The sequence below is a fragment of the Manis javanica genome, chromosome 4, assembly GCF_040802235.1.
Source record: "Manis javanica isolate MJ-LG chromosome 4, MJ_LKY, whole genome shotgun sequence".
NCBI lineage: Eukaryota > Metazoa > Chordata > Mammalia > Pholidota > Manidae > Manis > Manis javanica.
In genome coordinates, this window is record NC_133159.1 from 14,759,912 (window position 1) to 14,779,757 (window position 19,846).

At 49.5% G+C, this 19,846-nt stretch overlaps 1 protein-coding gene and 1 long non-coding RNA gene across 8 annotated transcripts in view; one reads left to right on the forward strand and one right to left on the reverse strand.

Annotated features, from left to right (window-relative positions):
• LOC140848836 (uncharacterized) overlaps positions 1 to 9,793 on the reverse strand; it is a 61,657-nt gene extending 51,864 nt beyond the window's left edge. Inside the window, exons 1-2 of the long non-coding RNA XR_012130040.1 lie at positions 9,677 to 9,793; positions 7,840 to 8,108 (exon numbers count right to left, since the gene is read on the reverse strand). This is a non-coding gene — a long non-coding RNA (uncharacterized lncRNA). The remainder of the gene's footprint in view (positions 1 to 7,839; positions 8,109 to 9,676) is intronic.
• Positions 9,794 to 18,660: 8,867 nt separating this feature from the next.
• VWA5B1 (von Willebrand factor A domain containing 5B1) overlaps positions 18,661 to 19,846 on the forward strand; it is a 69,627-nt gene continuing 68,441 nt past the window's right edge. For 3 of the 7 annotated variants that reach the window (XM_073233330.1, XM_073233329.1, XM_073233331.1), the window contains exon 1: positions 18,663 to 19,165. The gene's annotated coding sequence lies outside the window, so the exon portion shown is untranslated. Of the gene's footprint in view, positions 19,166 to 19,846 lie in introns of all 7 variants that reach the window. The other 4 variants (XM_073233327.1, XM_073233326.1, XM_073233328.1 and 1 more) reach the window with 2 other exon arrangements.

Sequence of the window (19,846 nt, forward strand, 5' to 3'; positions counted from 1 at the left end):
CTGGGCCGAGAGGGGCTGTGTAGAGCAGGATCCTGGCATCCTCCACCCTGGGCTCCTGCCTGGAGGACCAAGAAGCCGGGCCACACAGGGCGGAGAAAAGCAGGTGAATCACTGTCTTCTTTGAGCCTCAAACGCTCATCTGCAAAGTAGTAATTAGATGAAATTAGTGATTCTCAAACTTTGCTGCATGTTAGAGGCGGGGGAGACTTAAAAAACCCAGACATCCAGCTGCGCCTCAAACCACCTGAGAACCTCTGGGTGGGCCCAGCATCAGCCTCTCCTGAGGCCCTCTCGCCCGTGACTCCAAGGGGCAGGCAGGGTTGAGACCCAGTGGGCTGCACAGGCGAGTCAGATGCTACTTCCAGCTGTGTGACCTCAGAGAAGTGAATTAAAGGTCTCTGTGCCTCCAATTCCTCATCAGTAAAGAAAGCATAGCCCTCATCGAGGTGTTAAGAGAACTGAAAGGGATTCCTATGAAGTACTGGTAACAGTGACCGGGCAGCACATAAAGCCCCCAGCATGGAGCTGGTAGCTTCGGTCGCTGCTCTTGTTCTTGACCTTACTGTGATCATGAAGGCAAGGGGGAGGGGAGGAGGAGGGGAGCCTGTGGCAGAACCCTTACCTCTTCCCTTCCCCCCACTGGGCCCATGATGCTCAGGACACAGAGCACAGCCAACCCTCACATCCTGAAGAACCCAGGGGCAGGAGGCATTGGCACTGGCATCTCAGAGTGCTGACTGGCTGGAGAGAGGACGGATGAACCCAGATAGCCAATCAGCTGCGACCTTGGTACTGTACAGCCCAGCATCTCTGGAGAACTGCTAGAAGGGATCTTGGAGGTTACCTAATCCTGTCTTCTCATTTAATCAATGAAGACTCTGCATCACAGAGAGGTTAAGTAATTCTCCCAAGGTCACACAGCCTTGGGCCTAGCTAGACCTCAGACCCAGGTTTCTTTCTTTAAACTTCAGTCTAGAAGTCATTAAAAGGAAAATAATAACATCCTGCAGTGTCCTCTCAAAGGACAAAATCTATCAGCATTAATCAGTCTTTTTACTTTGGCAGGAATGCCTTATCTCTTCCTTCTAAGCAGACACAGTGCCTGCAGCTGAAAGAGCAATTGTGATAATTAATAATAATATTTTGCACTTGGAATTTTCCCCTGGCAGCAGCCGCTCTGAAAGCATCTACTCATTCAGCCACATGGTACCAGCCAATCAATCAGTCCACAGGAGCTCAAAGAGCATCTGCTGCCAGCCTCTCAGCCTGTGCTGTGTACCTGGAGGGGCCCAGCAGCACAGGAAACAGTTCCAGCACTCAAAGAGTTTGGGGAGGAAAAATAAACCCCAATAAGAGGCTGTCACTGAGTGGGACACCAGGCCTCTGCAGCATCAGTTCCCAGGGCACAGTAATAAAAGTCAGAGGCCATGACAGAGCTTCTGTTTGATCAACCACTCTGCTTTCTTCATCTGAACCATGCCTGGAGTTCACTGGCCAAAGGACGCTAGCATTCATTCAAGAATAGTGCCAGTAGCACATTACATGAATGAAGACATGTAAAGCTCTTAGAACAAGGCCGCACAGAGAGAAGCACTCCGTAAATGCTAAGTATCGTGGTGCTGGCATCTGTATCAGGAAGGGTACACTTGGGACACAGATGGGATGCACTAAAGGTTTGCCAGAAAGAGGGTGTAATAAAGAAACTGTAAGGCATGAGCAGGATTAAAGGAAGCTATGAAGGATGGTGAAGCTCCCAAGGGGCCAGCAATAGCAGAAAGCTGTTACCATCCCAGACTTTGAGGGACAAGGGAAGGGACCGGCTGTTGGTAAAAGCCAAGGCCATGGAAGAGGGAGCCCCACAGAGAAAAGCACCACTACAAGACCCCTGTACCAGGCAGGAGGGAGTAGGGAGACCAGAGGCCCCACATCTCTTCCTGCCGTCCAATCTCTTCTTGGGTCCTCCAGTTGGAAGCCAGAGGCCAAAGCAGCTGATTGATGAGGTGTACAGTGGTCGGCCTCCGGGACACAGAGCAGATTGTAGGAGAGCAGATGATGACCCAGCAAGGGGCAGTAGAAATGGCGAGGGGACAAACAGAGATGGGCCAAATTCAAACACAACCAAGAATTCAGTATGGTGCTGATGCTTTGGCATGACGATACCATTAGCTCTAAAATGGTGCCATCGCATTCTCGGTGTTCTTCCCAACTCAAGTCTTTCTTGAATGTTTCCACTTTCCTGGAGAGCAAGGAACAGTGTACGCATTCCTTTCTTGAATTCTAGCCATGACCTGGAGCCAAAGGGTTTAGGTTTTGAGAATATAGATCCTTTGAGATGGAAAGTAGTGTGGAATTGCAGAAAAATTTACACCCAAACCTAAGCAGCCAAGGAGGGGGTCCTGATAAACTCCCCTCCCCCTACCTGGAGTCTCCCTTCTGTGAGAAGGGGCATCTCCACATCGGCTCACTCAGCAACTCGGAGGTTTCTCCCTCTTGGGCGCTGGAGCCAGATAAGCACGTGTCTGGCTCTCAGCTGTCCACACTCGGTGGCCATGTGGATTTTGCCTCATCACTCAGTCTCATCTGAAAACAGGGATAATAATTGTTCCTTCCTCATAGGGGTGTTGTGAGAACTAAATGAAATAATACACATAAATCACTCAACATAATGTCTGGCATATAGCAGGTGATCAATAAGTATTGCCTCTTGTTACAACCTTGTAATTACAATATAATCACAATATCAAAATTATACAAATTATACAAGGGCTGCCAACTCCTTGATGTCAGAGATCATGACTGTTCAACCCTGGGCTTCAGTATCAAGAATGGTGCCCGGTGTATACTTAGTAATGATCATTGTGTAAAATAGGACACTCTTCATATTTTCCCCGATGAGAAACTTGAGACTCAATATACCTGAGACTTCAGAAGTTCTTTGAGCTGCTCAAGGCCTTAGAGTTATTAAGAACCAGCACCAGTATTAGACCCAGGTGATCTGGTCCAAACCTGCACCTACTACATCAGTAGTTCTCAAATCTCAGCAGGCATCAGGGTCACCTGAAGACCTGGCTAAAACAGCCCCCATGTCTGAGTCGGCAGACCTGGAGTGGGGCCCAAGAATTTGTATTTCTAACAAGTTTTCAGGTGGTGTGGGTGCTGCTGGTCCGGGGACCACTCTCTGAGAACCACCAGTCTGCACTCTGGGCCTCCCAGTCAGTGTTCATCTCCTCTGTGAACACACCTCTGACTTCTTCTATCTCCCCTCCAGGGTCTGCATGATCCAGTTCCAACCCGAACCCATAATCCTATCTCATTTTCCAGACGCGATCCTCAAAGGTTGAGCTCCTCCTCAGGACTGGCAGCTCCTCGTGGGCAAGGACCTGGTGCCTCGTTGCCCCTCACCTCCCTTGAACCCCCCTTACCATCTTTTCCTCCCTTTTCCACCCTCACCTTGCTGTATACTCCACCACTCCTGTCTGTGCTCACAAACATATTCACACATGTAGGCTTTTCTATTTTTAAAACAAAAATGAGTCCATACTATACACGTACACTGCTTGCCTTTCTCTCTTTTTCTCTCTCTTTCAATTTTACCCTTCCAGAAGAGGATGTCTTCCCCCACTCGGGACGAGTCCTCCAGAACTGACACTCCCTGGACTCCACTGACCACTCCCTACCTGCTCACACACCCATCCTACCAAGTGACCTTGCTCACTGGTGAGTCTGGAATAAGGAACTTGGGGATGATAGCCCAGAACCTTCCTCCCCACTCTGTCTGGGAGAACTGCCTATGGGGAGCCAGGTTCTGCTTGCTTCCTTCCATCCCTGACATGGCCCAAAGCTGCCTACACCCAGGTGGGCGAGTTCGACTATTCTGGGTGCAACATAAGGCAACCCACTTCCCTGTAGTTAGAGCCACGTTCTCCGACTGCAGCTTTATCTTTAGTGGAGGTGATGTTTTGGGGCTCCATCTGCCTCTCTTGTTCTTATTTCTTGTTGATTCAGAATGTGGGTAGGGAAATGAGGGTATTGCCTATTAGCCCCTCTTGACAGGCAACACTTGCAATATATCTGAGACCTAAAGATCTGCACATTTCAACAGCTGATTCTGTTAGGATGCTTTTGGTTACAAACAACAGACGGTCCGACTAAAAGCAGCTTGAACAATAAGGGGACTGTGATTTTACACGGTAAGAATTCTGTAGGCAGATCTCTTTGCAAACCTCCCAATCTCAGTCTCATCCCCTTTCTCACACTGGCCCAGCGTTGGGTCACTTTCCCCATGACTGTGCATTCTGTAATGGTGGACAGGGCGGAAAAAGTTAAACCATTGGGTCCCAATGTCTGTGGGGCTATTTCCTATCTATAGGTCCTTGGGCAAATGACCTAATTCTCTGACCCTCAGTCTCATCCTCTGTAAAATGAGGATAACCAGATCTTCTAAGAGTGCAGAAGGGATACAATTAAAGCCTGGAGAGTGCCTAGCAGTCTTTGACACATAGCAGGACTTAAAACCTGGTAACTCTTCCCCAGATGCCCTAGTATGACCTCCTCAAGTAATGAGAGAAACTTTCATCAGTACTTAGAAATACTAAAATTAGTACTTAGAAACACTTCAAGTTATGCCTTAGCTTTGTGTGCATGTACATTTTACATGTGCTTTCAACCAAGTCCCACGTGGTGGGAAACAGGCTCCTCTTGAACCTGTTAGCCATTCTCTGACCCAATTCCCTTTGAAGTAAGGGATCTTCCTGGGGCCAAAAGTACACTTCCTAGTCACAAAAGAGCATTTTTTTTTTCCCTTGAGGCCATCTGCCAACACACCCTATTCATTTGTGGGCTGCTGTAACAAAATACCACATGCTGAGTGGTTCAAGCAGAAATGTATTGTCTTGCGCTCTGGAGGTGAGAAGTCACCACTAAGGTGTCAGCAGGGCTGCCCTCCCTCTGGAGGAGAGAGGGAGCCATTCCGGGCCTCCCTCCCAGGGCCCTGCCTTGAGGTGTGTCCCTGCCTTGAGGGGGCGTAACTCCCAGCCTCACGTGGCTTCCTCCCCGTGCACATGTCTAGGTGTTCAGATCTCCCCTTTTTATGAGGACACCAATCAGACCAGATTAGAGGTCCATTCTACGGCAGGATGACCTCATCTTTACCGGTTACACCTTACTCCCCAACAAGGTCACATTCTGAGGTGTTAGGCGGTTTGTACTTCAACGTATTAATTATGGGAGGGGGACACAATCCAACCGTAACACACCGTATGCTTCGGCAATAGTTTCCCCCAAGCACATCCATCCCACCTTTTCCTTTCTCCATGTTCTTGCTTATGACCTGAGCAGCCTTTGACCCGAGACACCTCTTCCCTCTCATCTCTGTCGAAATCTCACCAGTCCTTTAAGGCCCTACTCAAACCACCTCCTCCGTGAAGCCTTCCTTCAGTGCTCTCTCTGGTCAGAAATAGTCCCTCCCTCTGTGTTTTCTCACACATCCTCCTCCTACTCTCACGATGGTGCCTCTCAAAGTCGGCCCCACACTAGGTTTAGCTGTGTGTTCAATCCCAGATCAGTGGCTCTCCAGCTGGGTGATCTAGGGCCTCCCTACTCCAGGGTAGGCTCTGGGCCAGCAGAATCCGCATCACCCGGGAGCCTATTGGAAGTGCAGATGCTCAGGCCCCACCCCAGACCTGCTGAATCTGAATGACCTGGAGTGGAACAAGATCATCAGCTGTTTTACATGTACACTAAAGTGTGCGAAGCAATGATCCAGTGCCAGCAACTTACTTGAGCCTCAGTTCCCTCGCCTGTACAATGGGAATAACAATAGTACTTGCCTCATACTGGTGTCGGGGATAATTGAGAAAATGTGCGTACAGTGCTTAACATGGCGCCTGGGCAGGGTAACTACTAAATGATGGTAGTTATGACGTTATCTGTACTAGTCTGAACTCAGAAAGAGCAAAGAGCAAAATTAAATAAACTAATGCACACAGAGCTCTTAGAATAACCACGCTAAGCACTCCGGGAGTGATAGCTATGGTTGTTGCTGATCTTTATGACCCACCCCTACTTTTCCAACCCGCCCGCCTCAGCCAGTGCCCTGATCAAACGCTGCTTTTGCCAGTGTTCATGGAGAGGAGCGCCATGGCCCAGTTAACAGGCCCAGATGCAGAGGGAGCCCAGGCCTCTTCACCCGACAACGCCAAGGCCCTCCTCCCAGGCTGCTGTCACTCAGCCAGCTGCTCCTTGCCGCACTTCTACTCTCAGCCAAGAGCCCTGGACACACATATGTAGCAGTTCCCTGTCTTCACTCACCTCCTGCGGGTTCCACAGCAGAGAGAGGGAGACAGAGAGGCAGAAGGGGCGGGGATTGTCACTGAGGGGAAGTGAGCTTACAGAACGTCATTTTGGAATATGAGCCACTGAGCTCCTGCCAGGAGTGTCAGCCACCTGCTGTGTGCTTGTAAGTGTCTTGGCCCTTTTCACATTCCTTATTTCATTCACTCCCCACAAGAACCCCTAACTGGTCATTACTTTTTTTCCCATTTTGTAGATGAGGAAACTGAGGCACATAGCAACTGAACAACTGAGATGAGGTCACCAGGCTCATTAGTGAGATTCTAATACAGCTCTCTCTGATTTTAAGCCCACCACCCCAAGACAGATGGGAGGAGGGGGATGGGCAAACACGTAAAACTGATCCCGCTTCCCAGTTTTCTTAGAGCAGAACAAAGCCTAGCACAGAGAAGAGGGGGTGTTTGCATTGGGAGGAACCTCAGAGAGGTCCCATCCAGCCTTCCCATGGACGCTCCCTCCCCCAGATAGACAAACTGAGGCTTGGGGTGTGGTGGGGCCTTGTCTTTGCAGCGTGAGGAAATGCCCTGTGCTGGGTGCCCTCCCAGGGGCCCTCATCGCCCAGCAGCTGCCTGAGCTCACCAGGCCATTACATCCCTATCAGTTTCATTCCAATCCTTTTTGAGAATTAGGCGGGGAAGACAGTTTCCAAAAATTCTTATTGCCCCCATTTGACAGATGAGGAAACTGAGGCTCACAGCCAAAGGGAACTTACCCAACGCCTCAGAGCCCTGCCTGATCCCAAAGTCCATGGCCCCTGCCAGTGCCCACCTTGAGAGAGGAATCAGATCAGAGGCAGGAGAACAGATGGAGGCCACCCTCCTCTGCTCCTGTAGATACAGCATGGCTTGTCCCTAGGGATGGGGGGACAGGAGTTTGTCTTTCCAAGGCACAGGGCAGCCCCTCAGGGCACTGGGAGGTGGACAGAAGTCCAGCCCAGGAGGCCCATCTCGGTGGAGCTTCAGACGCCTCCTGGCCATTGCCCGAGGCAGAATATTCCACGGGGATCACCAATCTCTGACCGCAGTGGATCTGGACCCGGCCAGGCCTTGCTTCCCACGGCCCTACCCTCTCCTGCCAGCCATGTCCACCTTGCTGGTGCCCACTCTGTAAGCACCGTGTCCAAAGCAGGGTTCACTGGATAATCGCTACCTTCTTTTACCTACTGTCCTATTATTTTCTTAATATTTTTCTCTAAAGCAGCCAAGTTTAACTTGACCTCATCCTGAAGAATAATAACCACAAAATTGCAACCATGTGTGCTCATTATTCATGTTCATATCCGTAGACATAAACACGTAACTATTAAAATACAATTTCCTTTTTTGTGTACCAGCTGAAATTATCTAACGCTCCACCAGTGATAATGTGTACCAGATTCCAGGAAACCCTGACCTGTATGTACTTAATCCCCACAACAACCTTTATGTGGTAGGCTCCGTGCTTCTCTCAATTTGACACACGAAGAGACTAAGCATCAGGGAGACTCACGTGAGGTCACACAGCCAGCGAGGTGGGGGCCGCAGGTCTCCCGGGCACTGTGCCCCCTCTCCCCACTGCTCTGACACACTCGTCCGGTTGTCTCCTCACCGATGCTTCCTGAGCCTCAGGGGTGACTTTGGGTCCGATGTTCTGCCAGAGGCCCCATCAGGAGGCCCCAGTAGCCTTCCCTTTGCTTGAAGCTCCCCGTTTCCTTGCAGCGTTAGATGGTCACACAGAGTCCAGGAACCTCCCCCTTTAGCAGTGGCCTCGGAGGCAACCTAGAATGGACAGAGACAGAAAATCCAGAGCAAGCTGGGAAATCTGTCCCACCCCAATGTAATCAAGACACCCCAAGGAGAAAGCCAGGCAATGGCCTCCAAGCACATCCCTCTCCTTAAAGGATGACTGGTCTCCCCTTGTGACACCCCTTTCCTGAGTCAAAGCTTCTTTATGCCACCATGCTCCGCTTTTTTTTTTTTTTTCACTTTTCTTGATGACAGGTTAATGGGTCATTTGGGACAATATTTCTTTAGGCTTCAGGTCAGGTTACAGTCTTCTCTCTAGGTCTTCTCATTCTCCATGGGTCAGCAGGTAACTCAAGGCATGTTCTTCTCATGGCAGGTGGCACATGCATAAGAGCGAAAGCCAAACCATGCAAGCGCTCTTGAAGCCCCTGCTTGTGTTACATCCACTACCAACATTCTATTAAAGTAAGTCATTTTGTTAAGCACAAAAATGATGGGGCAGAAAAATAGTATTTCTTCCCTAGAAGGGAGGCCGTGGCAAAGGCTAGGAAGGGAGAATGAATTGAAGGCAAATAATACAATCTGTCACATGTGGGCTGCTATGAATGGGCATCCTCCCAAAACCACTGGAAGAGCCATCTTCTAAAAGAACATTCTGATCAAGTTGTTCTGCTGCTTAAAACCCATGGTGTCTTCCCATCACTTGTAGGGAAAAACTTAGATCCTTACTGGGGCCTGCACGGTGCTACGTCATCTGGCACCTACTTGTCCCACGTCATTTACCCTGACTCACTCTGCTCCAGCCACACTGGTCTTCCTTTAATCCCTTGAACTCACGTGGAAACTTAACACATGTGGTCATTACACATTTGTTTTCTCTGCCTAGAAATTTGTGTCCATCTTCCTCGTCCCCTCCTGGAAAACTTCTAGTGCTTCAAGTCTCTATTGAAAGGTCATTTCTTCAGGGAGGCCTTCCTTGCCCCTCTTCCACCCTTGGATCCCCTCTTATATATTCATCTAACATCCTAGGATGGGCTGCAATTCATATGTTGCAGTCCTAAACCCTAGTAACTCTGGGGTTAACTGAATTTGGAAATAGAGTCTTTAAAGAGGTGATTAAGTTAAAATGAGGTCCTTAGGGTGGGCCCTAATCAAATGATTGATATTCTTATAAGAAGAGAAAATTAAGACAGACACACACAGGGGGAAGACCATCTGAAGACACAGCAAAAACATAGCCATTGACAAGCCAAAGAGAAGCCACAGAAGAAACCAACCCTGCTACGACTTGATCTTGGACTTCCAGCCTCCAGAAAAATGTGTAAGAAAATAAATCTGTCATTTAAGCGACCTCTGTCTGTGGTACTTCGTTATGGCAGTCCAAGCAAACTAATACACTTCTGGCATTTTCCTTCATGGCATGAACCCCAATGGTGAGCAGCACATTATTGCATAATTTCTTGTGTACCTGTTTCTCCCACTAGACTATAACTGTGCAGCCATACAGGGACCACATCATCTTATCTCCAGCATCTAGCATGGTGCTTGTCACATAGTAGGTGCTCAAAAATTTTTTTGCATGAATGGATGAACAAATGCACCTCATCTCAGGTGATGAAGCAGGGGAGAGGTGGAGATGGATGTGACACAGATCCACTGGCGACTCCCTTGCCGCATCCACTCCTTCCTGGTTCCAGACAGCCCTCCCAGCATAGAGCTATTCAACTGTGAAACTTGCAATTTGATTTACTCCCGAGTGACATAATAGCCATCACCATGGCAACGCCCAGCGATGCCTGTCTGCCAGACAGAGTCTCTTCCATCAGGAAAGGGCAAACGGACACCCAGCATGGGAAGGAGTCATTTGTGAGGCGCAAGCGTCAGCCCTCACAGCTCTGTATTGGCAGCCAGGGCCTGCTGAGGCTGCTGCTGGTGTAACAGGGCGTGTGTCCCTACAGAGGGCAGCCAGGACTGCCTTCCCTGCATTGAAGAACTCGTTATCTTTGAGACAGGCCAGCCAGGCGGAAATTGTATAGGTGGAGGCCAAGTACAGCACAGGCTCGTCAGGCCGGCTTACCTGCAGAATCCGTCCTGAGCCTCTCAAAACACCTGTGCAATGACCAAAGCTGTTGCTCTCCCATCTGTCCACCACTCATTTCATTCCCTTCTTCATTTCTTACTTTCCCGCCTGCCTGCTGCCCTCCCCCACCTCCCACTTTTTACTTTTTGTCAACATCTACTGAGAACTTGCTGAGCGTCAGGCTCTGTCTTAGGCAGACATGGTGTTCGCACATGTCCAGAGGGGTCTCTCCCTCCTAGATAAGGGGGTAAGCCCCCATCCTCGCCCTTTTGGAGGTTCTCTGAAGCTATAGCTCAGGAGTAGGGGCACTAAGAGGGCATGTTCTGGTGGCATGAGTGAAATCCTGCAATTTCATTTTTTTCCCCAACAGGGTGATAAGGGACAGTGGGTATAGCTAAAATACTATTAATCGTCCAAGTATTTAGGGGTCACATGGGATTCTGTAGGCCAGTCTGGAAATCCAACCACCATCTTACCTAGGCAAATGGATTCCAGGTTCCGAACTTTTAGATGCTATCTCCCTATCAGCCGAGAGCTGTATCTAATGTTTTCCATTTCCCCTCTGTGCCTCCCTGAGGCACTCAGACCTCCTTAATCCCCACAAGCAAATGGATCAGAGACTTAGAAGACATCACAGTTTTACATAGTGCTTACCCCACATACAGGGCTGCCTGGCTGTGAAACCATATGGGTGTGTAACAGTCTACACGGACTTACACCAGAGGGGCCCAGGCTCCTGCCCCAGCACTCCACGGCCTGGAGATCCAATCTTGGACAAGGTGGCCTCCCACAAGAAGCCTCAATGTTTTCATCTGTAAAATGGGGATAATGCCTCCTACATTCCAGGAGCACTGTGGGGTGTGGTGACATCACTTACAAAGAGCCTGCTAACAGATAGCATGGAATAGATGGCAGCTGTGACAGTAACCCCTTCATGGAGGGAGAGCTTGCCTTACAGCCCCCCCAGTGGCACAAGTGTCAACAGGAAGAGTGAGATGTGGAGAGGGGCCTCCTGAGCTGACACTGACAGAAGAATGTCACAACCTGCCTCTAGAAAAAAATCCCAGCAAGCTGCCTGGGCCGGGGGAAACCCAATCCTGATGACGTTGCCCGGCTTTGCAAGATGTTTCCTGATTGTTGATGTTCGGTCGGAAAGAGTAACAGCTGAGCTAATTCCTTTTCCCATCTATTTGCAGCATTTGCTCCAGTCCATCCCGGAGGTGGAAAAAAAAAATGACTTTCTGAGCATGCCTTCCGGCTGCCGACCTTGACGGGTCACTGGGCCCTTCCAGAAATCAGATTTTCTAAATGGTCTCTGCATTGTCACCAAAGAGTTTGGCAGGCAGGGAACAGCGCTGGCCGGTGGGTTCCTTGAGGGCCATGCCTTTTTGATCTGCATAGTCTCAGCACCTCATAGGGCATGACACACAGTAGGTATTAAATGTTTGTTGGATGGATGGATGAATATATTAAGTACAATGAACTAAAATGAAGATTGCCTCCTTCTGGCTAGGGAATTCCAGAAGCATGTGAAGACCCTGTGTTGGAGGGGCAGTGGGTCTCAGGCTCCGGGGAAAGCTATAGGCCCACAAAAGTGTCTGAGCCCCTAAGGACCTTGAGACCCAGGGTCAACATTCATTGTACAAGTATGGATTTCACAGTGGTAGGGACCGTGGGCTTGGGGGCCAGCCTCGTCCAGTCTGTCCTGCAGCAGATGAGGGCTTGAGTCTCATTTTCCCTTCTACAGGAGAGGTGCAATGGCACCTCCCTTCAGGCTTCTTGCAAAATTTTTGATGCAATGCTAGCTAAGCAGTTTTCATAGAGCCTGAACACATGTACAATAAATATGTCAATGTTATTTATAACATAACATTTATAACACACAAATGTTTGGAGCATATCACACCCAGTATTAATAACATTGTCTGAGACAGAGGAACCTCAGCCAAGGAGCAGATACACAGGGAGCCTCTTAGTTGCATTGAATCCTACCCTTCCCAGGTGCAATGAACCCCAGGAAGCCAAATGACAGTCCCCATCTCTGCTCAGGGAGAGGCAGCTGCTATGCTGGAAAGAGAGTGGGTTTTCAGGGCAGAACAGACCCCAATTCTGTCACTTACTGGCAGAGAGTTCTTTCCCTTCTCTGAGCCTTGGTTTTCTCATCCTTAAAATGTAAGTAACAATATTTTCTTTACATGACAATTGTTACCAGGATTAAATGAATTCATGTGCTTTTAAGAGGCTGGTCTGGGTAGATGCTTCAAAAAACATCAGTTCTTTCCCTTGCCTAAAGAGGCGTCATGGAAATAAAGCAGGCTCTGGGCTGATGGACAGGAAAGACACCAGGCTGGGGCCATCAAAGAGGATTAGCTCTTGAAGGGTAAGGCAGAGTTGTCAGGACTGCAGGAGGAGACCGCATTCCAGGCAGAGAGCCCACGTCGGGATAGAAGTCCCCACCCCATGTTTCAGAAGCTGGAGGGGACCCTTGGGAGGGAGGGGAGGGGAAGGGGTATCACTGCAATGAGAAAGCCCCATATTTCAGCCTAAAGGAATGAAGTCATAGACAGCCCCCGTGTAGTCCGCGGAGAACATGACTGGCCTTGGAGTCTTGAATGGGACCGCTGCCAGCCGTCGCAAAGCGAATGACAGACAGGAGACGGCAGAAGCCAAGAGCCTAATCAGGGGCTGGTTAGAATTGTGTGAAAGAGATGAAGGCGCCTGAACCTAGGAAGTGGTGGTGAGGAAGGGAGATATGGCACAATTTGGAAAAAATATTTATCGAGCCCTTCCCCCATCACCTCTGACTTTTTCACGTCCGCTTGGAGCCTTTCCTCTGAATCTTCACTCAGCAGCTCCGTGATACTTACAAGTGGGTACAATCACATCACCCCTGCTTTAAAGTTTTCTCGTGGTTTTCTATTGCCCTTTGAGATGAAAGCCAGACTCCTTAACACAGTCTGCAAGGTTCCGCAGGGTCTGGTCCTCGTCCTGTTCCACGCGGCCCCACCACACAGCCTTTGTACGTGCTGTTCTCGTGGCTTCCCTTCCATCTCCTCCTCTAGCTGACACCTGTTCATTTGGATCTGAACTCAGATAGGTTTTCCCTGCTCAGGTCAGATTCCCCCATGTTGGGCAAGCTCCGCATGGCTCTCCTGGTGGCATTTGTCACAGTTGCTCTTTTGTATTAATTAGCAGCTCTCTCTTCTGTCAAAATGTAAGCTCTGTGAGCGTCAGTACTGTGTGCTTTTCCGTCCTCCTTTTATCTCTAGTGCTCAGCACAAGGGTGGGCTCAGTCACATGGGTTACATGATGAATGAGTGAATGAAGGAATGGGAACTATATGCCAGGCATGGTGCTGGGCACTTTGGGAAATATCAACAGGCAGGGACTTTTCCAGAAGAGAGGACCAGCCCCTAGGAGGGAGATGTCCTTCTGAAGCCTGCATCCTGCCGGCTTCTCTTGGGTGTTCAGAGCCCCAGAGCCCCCTCAGAGGCCAGCATCCCCTTGACAACATTGCCACCAGCCTGGCATGACCTGATGCTTATCTGGACCACGTCAGCTGTACCCAGTCCCAGAGGAGCTAAGGCGGATGCCATGGTAACAGCTTAGCTCCTAGGAGAGCCCAGACTGCTCATGGGGATACCAAGTCAGGCTTCTCTGTTCTCTAGGGACAAGCCCAGGGTCCAAGACAGAGAAACAAAATCTTTGAGGAAGGAAAACCACCTTCAGACTTGCTGGGAATGCGTCCTTGCTATCAATTGCCTCTGAGAGTCCAGAGGAGCCACAGATCAATTGGTTCTATTGACAGGCCTGCCCATATGTCTACACACGGACAAGGCGCAAGGCTTGGTGGAGGCGAGGAGTCACAAAGCAGGTCACGGGAAGCTCCCAGGCAGCATGGCACCAAGGGGCCGGGCAGGTGGCCTGGGTGTACAGCTTGTCACTGCCTTCTGATTCCCTTTGCCTCCGAGTCCAGTGAGCTCATTTACAAAATGGGAGTCATAGTAAAGACTTACTGCAGGGCTGTTGTGAGGACCTTGTCCGTGGATAGGGGAAGATTCCCTGGAACATGGAGAGTGCACACTAAATCATAGCTGTTTTCATCAGCATCACTGCAGATAACAAGAACAAGGTGCTGTTAAGATGTATGACACGTTCTTAGGAAGATACTTAGTAGTTAGTAAATTGAACTGCAACCTGCTGAGTGTGACCTGCCAAGGTCCTGGTTCTCCTAAAAGAGCTGAAACCCATGGCAGTGGGCAGGGGCAGCTCGGGCTGTGCCAAGCACTGTGCTGAGCCCTTGGCCTACCTCCTTGGCCTACCTGATCTGGTCTGTCTCACAACTATCATGGTCCCCACTTCCGGTGGCACATTTCCAGGTGCACACTGTTCAAATGACTTGCCCAAGGTCCATCAGGGACTGAGTTGGTACATTCTCATGAATAAAACCGAGACGGTACAGCAGCAGCTGCTAGCCCACATGCCACCATGCACCACCTCTGGCGTGCAAACCTCAAGTCCCAGCCTCTCCCCCAGCCCCTTCCCTCCCCTAATAGAAATGCTCCTTGATCAGGGGGAGGACTGTGTGACTACATTTGCCTGGCCCCTGAGCACCTCTGCCAATGTGGGTTGTTCCCTCTGATTCCATGGCAGGGATTTAGAAGTGGAGTGGACAAGCGCTCACCCTGGGGATGTGTGGAGCATCCAGGAGTTAAGTATTGAAGAGGTATGCCTTGGTTTCTAAGCATTATCCCCTCCTTCTTCACCTTGAAAAAGAAGGCTCAGCACAGGCCAGAAGCTTCTGTCCAGAAACCAATTTAAGGTTATATTTTTGCCTATGTTCTGCATGCCACTAATGTCTGCAAAAGGGAAGAACGGCCACGTTGTGAGACAGTTCTGCTCACGTGTTTTCCCCAGAAATAAACCATATTCTTTCACTAAGGCCCTCTGCCTCTATCAGAGCCAACGTTAGAAATGAGGGCTGAGCGTCACTCCCTATGGGAGGACACAAGACTGGCAGGAATGCAAACATTCTTACTAAATCCAAATGCAATTTTATTTACCACTGAGAGCAAAGGGCTGTAATGAAGGTGAGTAACCATTAGCCAGTGTCGTTAACATGAACACACGAAACCCGCAGACTTGGAGCCCCACCCACTGGGTAGGACTTCAGAACCCCACAAAGTCTCTGTCTTTAAATGTTTCTTAAAGACTTTGGGGAAGTGGTTCAAGTCCATGCTGGGCAACCTGGGGTCCCCTGCCAGGGCTGAGTGTAGCTTTTGTGAGTGCTCAAACCGCTGCCTATGCCAGGGCACCCCCCTGGCGTGCCCTCCATGCTGAAGGCCCAAGAGGCCAAGAAAGCCCCCTGTCCCCTCTGTCCTCACCTGTCAGAGCCATGCTGGGGTCCCTGCAAAACAGGGAGAATGTGTTCCTGCAATGACTATTTATTGAGCATCTGCTATGTGCCAGGCACTGTGCAAAGTTCTGGAGATACACTGGGGAATAAATGTGGTGTAGTATTTATTCTTTGTGGAGTTTGTGGTCTAGTCAGGGAGAGATAGATGATAAACAAACAAATGAAAGAGAAATCAAAAACTGTGAGAAGAGCCACTGAAGAACGAAAGAGAATGCTGTTCAATTACATAAACTAATAGGACGGGGTAGTCAAGGAGGATCTCTCTGAGGAGGTGACATTTATGGTGAGACTTAAGAGCAGTCCTGCCAAAAATGAGGGATGGAGCATTCCAGGCAATGGAACAGTGCGGACTGGGCTTGAGGGACTGAGAAGAGGGTAAGGCTGCAACACATATTGGAGAGAGGGGGCTGGGAGGTGAGGTTGGAAGCTGGGCTTGGTCATTCAAGAGCAAGGAGTTCAGATTATGAATAGGATGTAATCCCCAAAGTGTTTTAAGGAGGGCAGGGATGTAATTTAATTGATGTTTTGAAAATGTCACTTCGGGGAAGCAAGCAAGAGGAGAAGCAGAGAGAGGGAAGCAGGAGGCAGCCCACAGAGTGTGGGGGTGGGGGTGCTGGGGAAAGGGGGACAGTCAGGGTGGGTGGGTTCAAGAGACATTTTGGAGGGAGAGTGAACCATGCTTGCTGATGGACTAACCATGCATATCTTGACTATTTTTTATTTTAAAAAGAGCACATATTCTTTATTTCTATGCCTTTCTCCACTAGGCACTTCAGAAAGGTGTCCCCCTCTGGCCCTGGGCATCGGCACCAAAGTACTCTGCATGTAGCTCTTACCAAAGCAGGGTTGCATCTCCTTCCACGGCCTGCATTAGACTCAGAGGTACCACACCACCTGAATAAAATTTATGCTACCAACAGCAAGAAACCAGGCTTTGTAGACCATTTCTAGGCTATGTTTAGAAGAAACTGAGGCTCAGAGAGATTGAGAGACTTACCTGGGATCACACAGCAACCAGGCAGTGAGCTGAAATACCCCAAATGCAGTTTTGTTGCCATTGAGACATTTATAGTAATTCCAAGAAGCATTAAGCATTACCTAAGGGAGATTCTTAGGCCATTTGTTTCAATGAATAGCTAAGAATTCATTTATTCAATAAACCCATTGAGCTTGTATTTATTTATTGTGGGCATTGATTGTCTCTTAACTGTCCTATGCCCAGCACCCAGCCAGCCTCAGGAGTTATGAAGATAAGTCAGGTACAGCCCCCTCCCTCAGCAAAGCTGCAGGTTTATGGATGGGTGGGGGATGTTTTTGGGGGGGATGGCGAGGACATCTCCAAGGAAAGGACTACTCTGCCAGGACTACATGACAATGTTGCTCCCCCACTGCCATGAGACAAGGGCGGTAGCAAAGGCGTACACATGCTACAGCAAAGCAAAAATACACGGTGTGGAAACCCACCGGGGTGTATCTGAGATGGAGCGTAACGGGTACTGCCACAGGGTTGGAAATACTTGCTCTCGAGTTCTTTAAAGGTTTTCCTCCCCAGTGTACTTAGCTTATCGTTCTGGACCACCCACCAAAAGCAGGTTCTGTGCAGCAAAGGTAGATGTCAACCCTTCTTCATTCAATGGTCCCAGATTCCGAACTGCTTAGGCAGCTATTTGTTCTATACATTTAAGGCTGTGTTTGGTTCTGGGTGACCTCATATAAGACAAGCTCCTTGAAGAAAGAAATCGTGTCTTTGGTTTTCTTTGAATCTCCTCCTTTCAGTCTTCAGTAATGACTTCACAAATGCCTACTATTTCCTAGATTGTAATTGGCCTTCAACCAGCTCCCAGTCCAGAGGGTCCTGTTGCGTGGTACTAAGTACCATCCAGAGATAAATTTTATCTTCAGTCTAGTGTCATTTGAACTCCAAACTCGTATATTGAACTCTAAACTCTACCTGGATACGTGATTTGCCATGCTTCATGGATTCACAATGTCCAAAACAGATTTCTAGTTTCCCACCAATGCCACCTTCCACCTGGTCCTCCCATCACCTTCCCTACCCTGTGAATGGCACCATTACCCACTGATTGCACAAGCCCATACCTAGGAAGCTCCCTAGACTCCTCCCTCTCCCTTACCCCCACCCACCCAATCCATGCACAGCTCTCCTCCCCAAAGTCACCACCACCACCACCTTGTACATCTATTACCCCACTGACCTCCCAGCTTACCCCACTCTAACCCATCCGCCACACAGTGACCAGGAAGGCCTCACATGTAAGCAGAAGCCTATTTCTGCCCTCCTTATAACCTTGCAGGGATTGTCCAATGCTCTCAGAGTAAAATTCCACCTCTGCAGTCCTGCACTGCTCCTCCCCTCCTACTGGCCCCTGTCCTCTGCCCAAGCCTCTCTTGCTTTGCTCCAGCCAGTCTTGCCTCCTTTCTCTCCCTTGAGGCCACAGTGCCCCTTCCCACCCTTTGCACCTGCTATTCTCTGTCTCTGAATGTTGCTCCCTCATCCCATTCTTTAAACAGCTAACTTCCTCCTCATCTTCATGCTTTAGCTCAGATGCCACCTCCTCAGAGAAGCCTCCCCTGACTTCCCAATCTAACACTCCTAGTGACTCACTGTAGTGTCTCTGTGGCACATCACTCTGATGCTCGCCTTTGTAGCATTTACCACTTTTCCATGGTCTCCTGGATGGAGAATGTAGGAACTTTGATGGCAGGGTTTGTGCCCATCTTTTAAGGGACCATTGTGTAGCAGAGGGACACTTAAATATATGTTGCCCTGAAGCAAAACAAACTGCAACAGCAGCTTCCCTGGGCTGTTTTGGGGATTAGGGGCAGCAGTGCATGGGAAAGCACCTGGCACAGTGCCAGGTTCATTGCAGATCCTCAACACATAGTGTCCCAGGCTAGCCTGCTGCTGATCACAGGGGCTAGAATTGCATTAGTCTTTTCTCCTGGGAAGAAAATCGTAAGTGATGAGAGGGCAGGAAGCATTTGGAAATGCTCCGGACCACACTTGAAAGAATTTATTTGCCTTTGTTTTCCTCCTTTTCCTCTTTGCACTGTGTCTGTTATAAAGGAGCTGGAAGAGCACAGTACAAGATTGATAGCTTCAGAGATTCAGCCCTCCTTTGTCCCCTGAGCAGCTCTCGCTTGCGTCTTTCCAATTGCTCTTGAGCAGCCACCTGTTCCGATCTGCCTGCAACTGCCCTACCCGCCAGCCTTTCCCAGTACACCGAGCTGAGCTGCTTAGGACCCCTGGCCAGGCCTGGCTGTGTTCCTGCTCCAGGACAGTTTTGAAGCCAAGAGCTGTCACTGCCTGTTTGTTTGTACCAAGACACTATGTATGGCAACAGATCATAAATAAGAAACAAGCCCCTGATGAGAGAGCAGCCGACTCCTGCCAGCACTGACCCCTGCCAGCAGCCGTCTGCAAACTCCAGGCTGCCCACTTCCTGGAGGGACATGTGCTGGAGGTGAAGACAGAGCCCACCTGAGTTCAGCAAGCAGGAATCAAGGCCCTCCGTGGGCTAGGAACTGTCTGGTTCCCAGCCTGGCTGTGCCACTAAGCCAGGAGACTTGGAGGTAAGTCCCTTAACTTTTCTGACTATTGATTTCCTCATCTGCAAAGCAGGCATAATAATAATTCCAAATGGGTACCTAGGATTTGTACTTTTGATAAAGGTCCTTTCCATCAAGGGCTTCATTCCAATTCATTTATTCAGTTGTTCAACAAATATTTATAGAGTGACTACGCTGTGCCAGGCACCATGCTGGGCACGGCAGGTACAGTTGCCAAAATAAATAAGACATTGGCCTTCCTGAATCTTGCATGCAGCAGGGGAGAAAGACCTCCATCAGGTGATCCCAGGCCAAATGTTAGGTTGCAGTTGTGACAAGTGCTATAAATTCTCCAAAGGACAGGTACTCAGGACAATGAGAGCTGCAAATGAGGGCTCTGACCTGGAGGGTCCCCCGAGGGACTGATGCTTGAACTGACATCTGATGGAGTGGAGGTGTTAACCAGGAGAGAAGTGAAGAATGTTCTGGAGAAAGGGAAGGGCTTGTAAAAAATGTAAAAAACCCTGGGTCAGGTGGTACCCAGAGATCATGAGGGCCTGCAAGCAGTCCGGTGTTTCTGCAGGGTGCAGAGAGGAAATGAAGTGGAGGAAGCCAGCAGGGGCCAGATCTCGCAGGGGTCAGTGCTGGCGGGAGTCGGCTGCTCTCTCGTCAGGGGCTTGTTCCTTGTTTATGATCTGTTGTCAT